Source organism: Chiloscyllium plagiosum, chromosome 2 (genome assembly GCF_004010195.1).
Source record: "Chiloscyllium plagiosum isolate BGI_BamShark_2017 chromosome 2, ASM401019v2, whole genome shotgun sequence".
NCBI lineage: Eukaryota > Metazoa > Chordata > Chondrichthyes > Orectolobiformes > Hemiscylliidae > Chiloscyllium > Chiloscyllium plagiosum.
In genome coordinates this window covers 34,022,248-34,035,410 of record NC_057711.1, presented here as the reverse complement: position 1 = coordinate 34,035,410, position 13,163 = coordinate 34,022,248, and positions in this window count along the sequence as shown.

Genomic DNA, 13,163 nt, shown 5'->3' with positions numbered 1-13,163 from the left:
GTGAAAACTCCCAGTTCTACCTCAAAGCTACCTTGACGAAAATCTCCACCTCCTCTTCCACTCTCACAAAATTACAAGGCTGCTCATCCAACATCTGACTGAAAACATTGTCTTCAGTCTTTCCTTCAAATTCCATCTCCTAACTTTCAAATTCATCCGTCTGAGAGTCAGCCAGTTTAGTTGTGATCTTGTCTGAGATTGAAATGAGTGTCTGACCTTCTATCTGTGGCATCGCAAACACCACCTAATTCCACTTCTGCTGATCTCTCAGCTCATGTGTTGCTGAAATCCTCAGGTATGTCTTTGTTACTTCTGGACTTGACTGTCCCAATGTACTCCTGAGTGGCTTTCCACTTGATGTGCAGGAGATCACCCAAAATTCTGCTGCATGATTCTTAACTTAGAACAAGACCCATTCCCCTTGCACACTAGTGATCACTGATCTGCATTTTAACATTTTCTTATTTGTTTACAAATCTCATGACTTCGCCCCTCACTATCTTTTTAATCTTCAATCTCAATGAAATATCTATACTCTTCTAATTCTGTCCTATTAAACATCCCTGGTTTTAATTTCTCCACCAATCATACCTGTCCCTTCAATAGTTTTGGCCCTAAACTCTGGAATGCTTTCCCTACAGTTTTCCACCAGTCCACCTCACTTTCCAGTTTCATGTTTCTTGGTAAGAACTTCATCTTTGACAAAACTCTTGGCCAATTGTTCTAACACTCCCTATTCTAAATTAGTATCTAATTTAGATTTATAAGACTCCTCAAAAGCACCTTGGGAGTTTTTATTATGCTAATGGTGCTGTGTAAATAAATGTTGTTGTTGCTGTTCCTCTCGCTGTGAGTGTTACCACAGCTTTTACTCCAACACAGAGACATCTGTCAGATTAGCCAGAATGCATTCTATGAATGCCTCAGAGAAACAACAGATGCTGTGCTTGCTAGTAGCAAAACCATCATCAGTTTCCCTATGCAAAGAAAGCATTGGTTAAAACTGAGTCAAGATTAGAGTGGTGCTGGAAAAGCACAGCAGGTCAGGCTGCATCCGAGGAGCAGGAAAATTGACACTTTGGGCAAAAGCCTTCCTGATGAAGGGCTTTTGCCCGAAACATCGATTTTCAAGCTCCTCAGATGCTGCCTGACCTGCCATGCTTTTCCAGCACCACTCTAATCTTGACTCTGATCTGCAGTCCTCACTTTCACCTAATCAGTTAAAACTGGACCAGATTCTAAGGAAGTTATTTTGGCTAATAAGGTGAGAAAAGGGAAAATGGCCATGATGCTAATATGACTAACCTATTTAAAATTCTGATCTTAACACTCAAGCTTGGTCCTCATTGCTAATTACCAGGATGTGTACTTGCCCAGATGTCCTACACTCCAAAGCAATTGGTTCAGTACTTAAGTGCTGATTGGATGCAACTTCTGAGGAGCAGTGTATGTAATCCCCTTCCATGCACTTCCACTGATAATGAAGAGTGCACTGAGCTATATAAAACCGACTATTTCAGAACAGCCCAGGAGCTGATGTAAAGGGCATACAGGTTCTTGGATGTAGCACTTGAAGGTTCTGGTAGAGGAAATGCAGAAGAAAAGTCCTGTAGAGGTAGTCCACGTGTTGCAAAAGGGTTCCATACTGGAGTCCGTTTGCAAATTGAGTTGTGCACAGGTCAGAACACAAAGTAGGAAAATGTCAAGCAGCCATTCAGATGTACAGGAAGTGTCCGTATGTCGGATCTTTAAAGTTACACCCCTGTACTCAATCCTGTCTGTGAGTACGTTCGTTCATGAGTCACACACTCATAAATCAGGGACCCCTTGTGCACTCAGTAAACAACAGACACTACCTTGTCATGCTCTCCCTCTTTCCTGTACAGGCTGGTGCTGCTCTGCTGGGCCTTATGTCCTATTCCAACTCCTCCCCCAGACATGGAGGATCCCTTACAAGCAGCATGCCCATGAGCAAACTCTCCTTTTCTCCTGGTGAAACTTGAATACAATTTCCACAATAAATGTTGATTGAATGTTGATGAAGTCTTTTCAAAGTTACCAGTAAATTACCTGATGCACGTAAAAGGTCTTTTTCATAGCTCTAGCCATGATGGAACAGGGCATGAAGTGTTGGATTATTTTCTCCCTGGCTTCCATTAACAGCCTAGGATACAACTCATCTAGTACGGGTGACTTATCCACCTTCGAGGAATGCATTCTTATTATGAAGGAGACCTATGGCCGAGAGTTTCATTTTCAGGATATAATGTGACAAGGCTAGAAAGAGATCTGGGAAACACAAGTTTATACCCCATCATCATTGAAGGGAAGTGTAGTTTCTAGGCAGATATAAATTAGAACAGAAAGCACAGGAGCAGGCTCTTTGGGATTGGTGTGTATTCTAAAGAACATCAGCCCCTGGAGGGATTCAACAACCCGAAGTATTTCTGTTCTCCTTGTGCCTATTCTAGTATTTCACACAACTTTTTCATTCAGTTGGTTGTTGAAAATATCCTCTTACTCAAATAAGCACATTCGGACCCTGTAGCGTGCCATTCACTGAGGAAACTGTACGAAGTTCATGCCTTGCACAATCCAGCCAAGGTCTTTGTCATCTTGTTCACTGCAGTTCCTGCTGCTGTTGCTGTCTAGAGTCACAAACTTTAACCTCATAGTTGTCTCCAATTCTGTAAATGATGACAACAAATATCTGTTCAAGGATGTTCAAGGCTTGTCAAAGGAAGTTAGCTCACTTTGTCACTACCATATTATACAAATACAGTATAATAAGTGACCTCCCCATAGACATTAGCTTCTAGAAACTAAATACAGTTGCACTTTTCTTTGCAGGTACAATAAACATCAAGATTTCCAATATGAACTGAAAACAAAAATGCTGGAGATCACAGTGAGTCAGCTAGAGTCTATGGAGTGGAAACAAGCTCATGTTTCGAGTCTAGATGACTCTTCATCAGAGCTGCCTGACCCACTGTGATATCCAGCATTTTTTGTTCTCAGTTCAGAATCCAGCATCTGCAGTAATTTGCTCTTTCAAGATTTCCAGTATGGTGGACAGTGTACAGACAAACAATCTACAATGAATTCTGATGACAAGGAGGAATAAGGATGAAGTTAATTTGATGCTCAGTCCTTTCCATATTAGCCAGTATCAGAATCTGATCTGGGGCACAAATGAGTTTCAGTTCCATATTTGTAGGCTGCAGTGCAAGTTAGTTGTGTGCCATGCAATAATTACAACCTAGGATTCCAGCTTAGCTTCCAGGGCGCATTTTCCAGTTAGTGGGAGCCGATCACACTGAGCAGCTGGGACAGCCTTACAATTATCTGCAAGGCCAGCTCTCAAAACCACCACACCAGTGTGCCTTTACTGTGGGCAGATTCAGTCATAATATTGCCAACACTGCAATTTTAGAGTTTACATAGGGGTTGTACCAGAACCAGATAGTTTTTGTATATTGTCCTTGAGCAGGTTGCATTGCAGATTCACTGGAATAATTCTGGCACTAAAAGAGTTCAATGTTGAGGACAGCCTGTTTAGACAAGACCTGTATTCTCGTAAAAATAGATGATTGAGGGTTGATCTAATTGAGGTTTTTAATACCTAAAGGACTTTTACCTCAAAAGAGCTAATTGAGTATTTGGGCAGAAATTATTTTCACTGATGGGCAATCTGGAAAAAATGGATATAATTCACAATTAGAGTCAGGGTGGCCAAGGGTAATGTCTGAAATTACATTGTCACACATAGACTGATGGAAACTCTCTCCCACTCAAAAAAACTATTAAAGCTAGGGATCAGCTGAACATTTTAAAACTGAGGTTAATACATTTTTGTTAAGCAACCATGATGAGTGGAAGAAGTTAAAATACAGATCAGCAACGAACCAACTGAATGGTGGAGGAGGCTGAATACCTATGTAAAAACACCCCAATTGTTTATACAAATAACATAGAATTAAAATGTGTTTTAATCACATGATCAAAGTTTTTGATTTCATGGTGCTTAATGAAAATATTCACTTCTAGGATCCTTTATAATTTCATTTGCCAGGGTGCAATTTAGCTGATAATATGGTTCAATTGTTTCTGAAAACAACCCCAACCTATCTAAGTTTCTCCCCATGGCTGAAATGCTCCAGCTCAGACAACATCCTGGTGAAATTACTCTGCACACTCTCTAGTGCAATCGCATTCTTCTATAGTTTGACAATCAGAACTGCAAAGACTACAACAGCAGTGACCAACTAATATCATAACCACCTGTTATTGTACTCAGTGTTGTGACAAGTAAATGCAAGTATTGCATATGTCACTTTAACTAGCATATCTACCTGTCTTGCTACCTTCAAGGATTTAGTGGACAATGTACATCAAGGTCCCCCGATCCTCTGTACTTCTTAGGGTCCAATGATTCATTTTGTATTATCTTGCCTTAGTCCTCCTAAAGTTTTCCTCATACTTTTCAGGATTAAATTGCATTTCCTAGAGTTCAGCCTAAATGACCAGCCTGTCTATATCTTCCTGTAGTCTAAGACTTTTCTCCTTGCTATTTACTAAACCAACAATTTTGCATGTCATCTGTGGATTTATTGATCATAACTTACATTCATACACAAGCAACAAGGGGCCCAGTACCAAACCATGAGGTATACCACTGGACACAGGCTTCCAGTCACAAATACAATCTTTGACTATCACACCTCTGTATCGTGCCACTAAGCCAATTGTGATCCCATTTGCCAACTGTCCTGGATTACCAGTCACCCAAGGAAGACCTTGTCAAAAGTCTTACAGGTCGTCTACATCAACTTCTACTCTTATCACCTCCTCAAAAGAAAATCAATCAAATTTGTTTGACATGATTTCTTGGTGAATAAGCCATATTGATTATCCTTGATTAATCCTTGCCTGTCCAAGTGGCAAGTATTTCTGCCCCTCAGAACTTTTTCCAATAGATTTCCTACCACCTATATTAGATTAACTGGTCTATAGTTCCCTGATTTATCCATACCACCGTTCTTGAATAATGGTACCAAATTAACAGCCCTCCAGTCTTGCACTAATCAGGGGGCCAGCGTGGATTTGAAAATGAATAATATAGCCCTCACAATCTCCTCCCTTGCTTCTCACATCAGCCTGGGTTACATCTCATCTGGGCCTGGTGATATATGCACTATTAAGGCACTAAAACTTCGAGGCTCTTAATTCTAATGTGTTCAAGTATATTACAGTCCCTCTCTCTGACTTTTTTTATAGTACATCGGTCTTCATACAGTGAATACAGGTGCAAAGTATTAATTTAAAATCTTACCTACAACTTGTCACAAAGCTGTTCCTTTCTAAAAGCTGTTCCTTTTCTCAAGGATGCTGTGTCCTTGGTTTTCTTTTCAAAGAGATCGTAAACATCTCCCAGTGCCAATTGGACTGGTTTGGTACAGAGATTAAAGGACATTGAGAGGCCTTATATGTAAACAAATGAGACTTCAGGCCAAAGTGGTCATGTTTTAGAAATGACCTGTATAATGAAAGGGGAATGGTCAGCTCTCTAGCTGATCAGTTCAGTGCAGAACTAGTTAGGAGTTCAGCTGTATGTGACCTCTCTCTTTCTCACTCTCTCTTTCTCTCTGTCCTTCTACCTTCAACCTGTAAGCATGTGTTCATTTGTACTGGTTGTTAAGGGGTGGGGTTTTGCTTATTGGGATTGTTGTATATATTTGGCACAGCACAATTAAGTCTGGTTTTGTATGGGTTCTTTATTCTGTTCTTTGTGTTTCATTGTGTAATTTTGTGATTAAATTTTTGTCTGTTTACATCTCCGAGACACCCGCACCAATCAACGCCACCGCCCCATTGCCGAACGCTTTAACTCGCCCTCCCACACTGCCAAGGACATGCAGGTGCTGGGCCTCCTCCATCGCCACTCCTTTCCCACCTGATGCCTGGAGGAAGAATGCCTCATCTTCTGCTTCGGGGCCCTCCAAACCCATGGTATCAATGTGGAGTTCACCAGTTTCCTCATTTCCTCTCCCCCCACCTTATCCCGGTCCAAACTTCCAGCTCAGCACCACTTGTGCCTGAAACATTGATTTTCCTGCTCCTCGGTTGCTGCCTGACCTGCTGTGCTTTTCCAGCACCACAGTCCTGACTAAAGCCTGGTAGTCAACCTTGCTAACGTACTCCGGGTAATTTTCACTGCACACTTACTGAAACAAATTGCAAAGTTATGGTCTGGTCTGCCTGCTTAAGAATGTTCTGAGTGGTCTGGCCTAGTCCATAACAAACCTTATCTCCACATAGAAATTGCCACTTTGATCACTAATGCATCCTACTCTTTCACTGGTCATCCTGTTGACTTTAAAATGTTTATGAAACACTTGTACATTTTTCTTTACTTTACTGGCTTGTGTTTTTCATGTGGCCTCTTTGCTCTCCTAATTTCTCTTTTTAAGTAGCCTTTACCATTTTTTATTCTCCTCTAAGGTTTCTGGTGTTTTCAAAATTGAACCACTTGCTGCATAAAGAAGTTCTTTCTATATTGCTTCTGTATGTTTTGGTCAGTCGTTACTTTGTATCATTCAGATATTGGTCCTTTAAAAAATGATAACAAGTTCTGTTTAGTTACTTCACCTAAACAATTCATAGTGTTAAACTCCTGTATCAGTTTTCCTTTTAGCCTTCTCTGCTCTATTGTGAATAAACCTCTCCACTCTTTCCCTATAACTGTCACCCATCATCCCTGGAATTGCCCTAATAAGTGAGACTTTAAAATCATATGCAATGGGAATATCCACTTTCATGCCCTTTCCCTATAACCCTTGATTCTCCTACTGGTCAAGAATAAATCTATCTCAGACTTAAATATGCACAAGGACTCTGCCCCACGGATCTCCAGGGTAAGGAATTCCAAAAACTCACAGCCCTCTCAGAGAAGACATTCGCCTTCTCTCAGTCTTAAATTGGTATCTTTTTATTCTGAGACTATGTCCTCTGGTACTAGACTTTCCCGTGAGGGGAAACGTCTTCTCAGCACTTACTCTGTCAAGCCCCTTAAGAATGCTATAGATTTCATTGGGATTAGCTCTCACTCTTCTAAACTCCGACGATCTGATTCCCATCACTATGTGGGAACCTGTCACTGCCAAAGAGGAAATTCCCAATGCTGGTGCAACTGAATTGTCGTTGTCATCACAGTAGAGGCAGAAGAAAAATTAAATGCATGGAGGAACCTGGGAAATTCTGTCAGACTAAACATCATGGCCACATTTCCCAAATGGTGTCAGATCACTTATTGCTGAATTTAGGCTGATGCTTTGTCACCATTTGGCTCCTGAAATGGATAATTGGAGCCTCAGCTTTACTTCAGTTGGGTAGCCACTTATAATCAAAAAATTGACCCAAAATCCTTAATTAAGAATTTACAAGCTGCTGTTAATATCCATAAACCTCCCTCAATACAGTTGGACTCATGGAGCTTCTATTTAGACCATTTACTCAAAATAACTGAGCATTGGTCTTAATGGGATAAATCAGGTTGAATGCAGTTCTACTTTAGTAATTATAAATATCACTACTATTCTTGAAGACTATTCTATCTACAAGGAATGCAATGAAAAGTCAGCTCATATAATATAGCTAACATGAAAACTTCACCTGCATAATGGCATCCTTTATGGATGACTAAATTCAATAATTGTCATGGTAACCATTTGGCAATGTAACGGAATTGTACAAAACCCATGTTTTTAAACTCTCTATATGTATTTTCCTTTCTGTATGTATTTTAACTAATTCATTTGCTTAATGAAATGGGTAAAAGTTGTTCCTTTACAGGTTCATTGAAAGTTTCATTTGTCAGGATGCAATGTCACTGAAATTGTGGTTCAGTTGTTTACTGTAACGGTAGTGTTCAAGATTTGCTCATAAGTTGCTTTCATTGCCATTTTCAGAATCAGATAACTAAGTGAACTAAATGAAGAATCTTCCAGGATCAAAAGTATTGCAGGAGATTTTCTCGCTCTGTTGAATACAGCAAAATTTATAAAGCATTTGTTTATACTTTACCACAGATGGTGCAGGGAGGAAATCCTCCCACATTATTTTATTCAATATATGTTACTTTGTTCATTTATTCACCAGACTTTGTTTATTGGTATATAAATGCAGCATACATATCCGATACCAATAAAATCAAATTAGAAACATTGTTTGCATTCTTCTAACTGAAAAGTCTTACGATGTTAGATAATGGAAAAAGTTGTCACTAACTTAGTGGCTATGGGTCAGAATTCATGAACAGACGTACCCTTTAAATAGAGTTGCTGCATGTTAATGTTAAGTGTTGGTTCATAAAAAGAGGTATTATTTGCATTAATAAGTTGAATCTTGCAAGAAAAGAACAATTCAACCCAACTTCTTTTTTCTGTGTTGGAAAAAGCTGCCAGTAAACACAGAACAAAAAAAAAACCACTTTATACAATTGCCTATTTTCACACTGAAAACTTCTGCTAATTTTCTTGTCATCAAGTGCAGCAGTTTTATTTTGTTAACTACATTTTAATTCTTTCTATATTTTGAGTGTATTCCTTCCCCATTTTTAAATTGTTGCTTCCCATATGCTGATTTCTCACTCCATGGAAGGCAGGATAACGTGGAGAAGTTGGTCTTTACCTTGTCCTGGATTCCTCTGTCATTTGTGTAAAACAGAATAGGAGTTGCTGAGATGCCTCTTTCAAAGACAGATGTCCAACTTAAATTAGTGACTTTATGAAGTCTGGTGAAATATGTTTAAGGTGAATGGTATTGAAGCCAATGGTCAAACAGAGAACTTTTGACTCATCTACAGCTGGAGCCATTGGATTAGCATTTTGACAAGTGAATTATTACATATAAGTAATTCAGCCAAGGAAGTTTTAAAGGGTCATTGTCATGCTGTGAAGATGACTTTATCAGAACCTTAACTGAAAGAGGCATTTCCTGAAGTTAAGCCTCCGCTCACGAGGAGCAGTCCGCCTACGCCTATGAGCAATGGGGCTGTTATGTGCTATTAAATGTCATTGTGCTTCAGAGAGGTAGTGGTTAATTACTAAGTCAATAGATGAAATTAGCTAGAAGCAGATGAAAAGAGAATGAAAGAATAACAGCTGGTCTCCTTTGTGCTTAGTTTGAGGTCCCATCCCCTGCCTCCCACCTCCTGTGGTATCTAGAGTGCCATTCTTTTGTAAATTGATCTTTTGAACAAAGAAACCTAGGGGAAGAAGATTCAGATGTTCAACATCTATATATCATGTTTCAATCACAGTTCATCGGAATCACTGTATTTAAAATCCATTTGTTAACTCTCAAATTTTGCATAGTCAGTTTAATGAGTGCCAGCTATATGTTATGTACTGTAAGATTGACAAAATTGTGCCATTTTGATTGCACCTCTAACAATTTTAAAAATGAAATCTTCAAATGCCTTAGTATAGATTGCATAATAGAATGGCTTGAATTAAACTTGTGTGATTTGTCACGGTTGCTACTGGCAATAGTTTCAGGTTCTCCAACTGAGGTAATTGTGACCAATCAATGTCACGACCATTGGATGGAGAGAAATAGAATAAAATGTAACTTTAAAGTTAAGCCATTATTACCAAGACTAGATTTCGTACATTTAGTGTTTACATCAAACTGCATGTAGTGACACCAATCTTTTCAATGCTTTTCTGAATAATTGATGATGTTTTCTCACTGTCATTGAAAACATGCAATTTACGATTATGTGGAAAGGTGGACACAATTTTGGCAGCAGTCTATGCAGCAGAAGGTAATGGTATTTTCAAATAATGGAAATTAGTATATTTATATGACTATCTTCTCCCCTGGGGCTGAGATCATCAAAAATGCTAATGCATTGTAAGAACTTACATTTAAGGCATTTACAATACTGATCCTTAAAGCAACAAATTCATCATTTAGTGACAATGAAATAGTGAATTGTACTACTTCTTCCCACATTAGCACACCCTTGAAGAAATTTTGTAAATTCTTATCTGTGCAATTTTACTATGAATTAGCTTCCTGCTTTTTATTCATCTGCCCCATCAATTGTTTGTAACAAGGTTAATCTGAAAAGGATCCCTTCCTGGTCAATGCCTTTGTCCCAGACTAATTGAATTGATGTTTTAAACACAGCCAATTTATCCAGTGAGATTATTAGTTACTAAACGTAAAAAGAAATAATTATGCAACACAAGTATACACAGATTAAGAATAGGAAGTGAGTAAAAAAAGTTTACATGGACTTGTAGGTGGTTCACGAAGAGTGGACAGTGGAACATTGATAGTTGAACAGTTGATTTCAGGATTCCTGGCTTTGCTGTAGTCCTTTTACAGTGATTGGCTGGCAGTACTCAAAGTGAGAGAGTCCTTCTGTTGTCCTGATTTGGAGATGCTGGTGTTGGACTGGGGTGTACAAAGTTAAAACTCACACAGCACCAGGCTATAGTTCAACAGGTTTAATTGGAAGCACTAGCTTTCGGAGCTACGCTCCTTCATCAGGTGGTTGTGGAGTACACAATTGTAAGGCACAGAATTTATAGCAAAAGTTTACAGATGGTGATGTAACTAAAATTATACTTTGAAAAATACCTTGATTGTCTGTTGAGTCTTTCATTTGTTCGAATACCATGATAGTTTCACTCCTTTCATGTATAAATCACAAAACTTTTTTTTAAAAGTTGCATTCTCAGGTTAACTGTAACTATTGGTGTCAGCTAGACAATGTGCTGAAAGTGTTAGCCCCCTGTGTTCTCTGTCTGTGCCATAATGTTTAGATTGATTCTAATCTAAAAAGTAAGATAACAGAGTTTTACATGAATTCATGCAATTTTTGAGCAAAGTACAATGTAACTCTGCAAGTACAAATTCACTCCCAGGAGCTGAAAAACTACGCCATGTTCTTTGTGACCTGCAACACATTATCAATGAGGATGAGCACCTCGCCAAGACCTTCCCCACACCTCCACTGCTTGCCTTTAAACAACTGCCAAACCTCAAACAGATCATTGTTCACAGCAAGCTGCCCGGCTTTCAGGACAACCCTGTCAACTGTAGGCACTGAAAGATGTGTCAGAGTGTGGACATGGATACCACCATTGCGCGTGGGGACACCTCCCACCATGTACGTGGCAGGTACTCATGTGACTCAGCCAACGTTGTCTATCTTATACGTTGCAGGCAAGAATTCCCTGAAGCATGGTACATTGGGGAAACCGAGCAAAGGCTATGGCAACAGATGAATGGGCACCGCACAACAATCAACAGACAGGAGTGTTCCCTCCCAGTTGGGGAACACTTCAGTGGTCCAGGACATTCAACCTTGGACCTTTGGGTAACCATCCTCCAAGGCAGACTTCGGGACAGGCAGCAGCGAAAAATGGCTGCGCAGAGGCTGATAACTAAGTTCCATACCCATAAGGAGGGCCTCAACCGGGACCTTGGGTTCATGTCACATTACAGGTAACCACCATTGCATTATACACACACACAGACACTCCTACAAACACACACACATATGCACTCCTATACACACACATACACACATACACACGGATACACATGTACACAGACATGCACGCAGATACTCACACACACTCTCTCTCACACTCACAAACCCCCAACCCAGACAGACACAGACGCACACAGACACAAAGACCCTCATGCACACATATACATTTCCGTTTGTGAGGTGAATTTGTACTTGCAGAGTTACATTGTACTTTGCTCAAAAACTGCATGAAATCATGTAAAACTCTGTTATCTCACTTTTTAGATTAGAATCAATCTAAACATCATGGCACAGACAGAGAACATGGGGGCTAACACCTTCAACATATTGTCCAGCTAACACCAATCGTTAGTTAACCTGAGAATGCAACTTTTCTAAAAATGTTTTGTGATTTATACATGAAAGGAGTGAAACTATCATGGTATTCGAACAGATGAAAGACTCAACAGACAGTCAAGGTATTTTTCAATGTATAATTTCAGTTACATCACACTGTAAACTTTTGCAATAAATTTTGTGTGTTAGGATTGAGCCCTCCACAACCACCTGATGAAGGAGCGGCGCTCCGAAAGCTAGTGTGCTTCCAATTAAACCTGTTGGACTAAATGCTGGTGTAGTGTGATTATTAACTTCTGTTGTCCTGTTTGGCTTTCTCTGGCTTGTTAGTTAGCTGGCTCCTAGCACTCAGAGCAAGACACTTTATGAAAGTTACATTCCGTGGGTCCTTTGCCAGACACCAATGAATTTATATCTGCAGTATTCTTTTGTTTTCTTTAAAAATGGTCAGAAGTCACATAACACTAAGAGAGAGTCCAACAAGTCTATTTGAAATCACAAGCTTTCAGAGCACTGCTCCTTTGCCCGGTGCTATAGCCTGGTGTTGTGTGACATCTGACCTTGTCCACCCCAGTTCAACATTAGCACCTCCACATCATTAAAAAAAATGCACTTTGGAATTAAAAGTTAAAAATGTCCGTAGTACTTGGAGTTCTTATTCGTCATAACAGCAGCAGTCCAGAGGCAAATATGTCCTCAGAAGGAGTAAAGTTGCAAATTCATACATTTGCATTGTATCTCTCCCTCCCATGGATGAAGGATTTCATGGCATTTTACACATTCTCTCATTTGGGATGCTGGAGATCATGAAAGGTGCTACGTAAATACAGGATTCTTTTTCTTAAAGTACTGTTATGTTAGCTTAAACATTTGATCCTAAACTGTTGGTAAATAAAGTAATTTAATTCAGAACAACTCATAAACTAAGGATCAATATTCATTTTCTATATTAGAATGATAAAGTCCTGGAACAGAGCAGGAGGCCATTTGGCCCATTGTGTCTGTGCTAATGTTTTTGAAGTAACTATCTAAGTGGTGCCAACTATCACGGTGGCACAGTGGTTAGCACTGCTGCCTCACAGCGCCAGAGACCCGGGTTCAATTCCTGCCTCAGGTGACTGACTGTGTGGAGTTTGCACATTCTCCCCGTGTCTGCGTGGGTTTCCTTCGGGTGCTCCGGTTTCCTCCCACAGTCCAAAGATGTGCAGGTCAGGTGAATTGGCCATACTAAATTGCCTGTAGTGTTAGGTAAGGGGTA